The sequence below is a fragment of the Eufriesea mexicana genome, unplaced genomic scaffold (genome assembly GCF_001483705.2).
Source record: "Eufriesea mexicana isolate 0111107269 unplaced genomic scaffold, ASM148370v2 scaffold325, whole genome shotgun sequence".
NCBI lineage: Eukaryota > Metazoa > Arthropoda > Insecta > Hymenoptera > Apidae > Eufriesea > Eufriesea mexicana.
Genome location: NW_016908500.1, coordinates 1,122,133 through 1,123,588, shown reverse-complemented (window position 1 = coordinate 1,123,588; position 1,456 = coordinate 1,122,133). Strand labels below are relative to the sequence as shown.

General features: G+C 42.0%; 1 pseudogene; it reads left to right on the top strand.

Moving 5' to 3' along the window:
- The first annotated feature begins 535 nt into the window (after positions 1-535).
- Positions 536-1,248, top strand: LOC108556115 (vicilin-like seed storage protein At2g18540; annotated as a pseudogene).
- Positions 1,249-1,456: the final 208 nt, after the last annotated feature.

Genomic DNA, 1,456 nt, shown 5'->3' with positions numbered 1-1,456 from the left:
GAATTTTCTTCGCGCTCATGAAACATGCCAGAGCCGTTTAAACACGATAGAAATTGTTGCAGCCAGCGCATTCTCGAAGATGTAGAAGAAGAATCCTCGCTAGAAGCCCGTTATTAATAATCCGCGATTAAAAGTTCATTTCGTCCGGAATTTTAATTGCAATTAGTTCGGCGTGCCCGCCACTTATCTAGTTAGAAATTAAACCGGAGGATGATATTGGAATATAACACGGTGTAGCACCGGATACGAGGAACGGCGGTGCTTCGACCTTTCCTGGCACGGTTGATAACGCTCCTTTAGCGAGCAGCCACTCCAGGGGTTAGGAAAGGGCGCTGTCGTCCCCGACAGGTCGCAGTTTTTTCAGTGAAGAAGAGAAGAAGCGAAGAAGAGAAGAAGAGATGAGAAGAAAGGAGAATGAAGGGGGTAAGAGGAGAAGTGAGAAAAATGTGGAAGATGAGGCGAGACGAGAATAGGGAGAGTGAAATGAGGAGAAACGAGAAGAGAAGAGGAGAGATTTAAACGAAAAGTGACGAGAATGAGGAGGTTGAAACGAGAAGAAATGGGAAGAGATAAGAATAAGACGAGAAGAGACGAGAAGTGAAGAGAAGAGAAAAGACGAGAATAACGAGGATGGAACTCTCGTTCATTTTTTCTCAGAAATGAGGAGAGATTGGAAGAAACGAAAATGAAGAGAAGAGAAGAGAAGAGAAGAGAAGGGAAGCAGAATAAGACGAGAAAAGAAGAGAAGAGAAGAGAAAAGAAGAGAAGAGAAGAAAAAGAAGAGAAGAGAAGGGAAGCAAATTAAGACGAGAAAAGAAGAAAAGAGAGGAGAAGAGAAGAGAAGAGAAGGGAAGCAAAATAAGACGAGAAAAGAAGAGAAGAGAGGAGAAGAGAAGGCAAGGGAAAGGAAGCAAAATAAGACGAGAAAAGAAGAGAAGAGAAGAGAAGGAAAGCAAAATAAGACGAGAAAAGAAGAGAAGAGAACAGAAGAGAACAGAAGAGGAGAGAAGAAAAAAGGAGAGAAAGGAAGAGAAGAGAAGGAAAGAAAAGAGAAGAGAAGAAAAGGGAAGAGAATAAGACGAGAAAGAAACGGGAAGAGATTAGAAGAAACGAAAATAATGATGAGACGAAGGGAGTCGAGAACAGGAGAGAAAAGAATAAGACGAGAGGAGAAGAGAATAAGACGAGAAGAGGAGAGAATGAGACGAAAAGAAACGGGAAGAGATAAGAAAAGAAGGAGAAGAATGAAACAAAAGGAACTGGGAAGAAATTAGAGAAAACGAAAATGAAGAGAATGAGACGAAAAGAGAGGAGAAGAGAATAGAGTAAGACGAGGAAGGACGAGAAAGGACGAGATTGAGAAGAGTGGAACGAAAAGAGACGAGAAGAGTAGAGAATAAAACGGAGAGACGAAAATGGGAAAGATGAAACGAGGGGAAAGGAGGGGAAAGGAGGG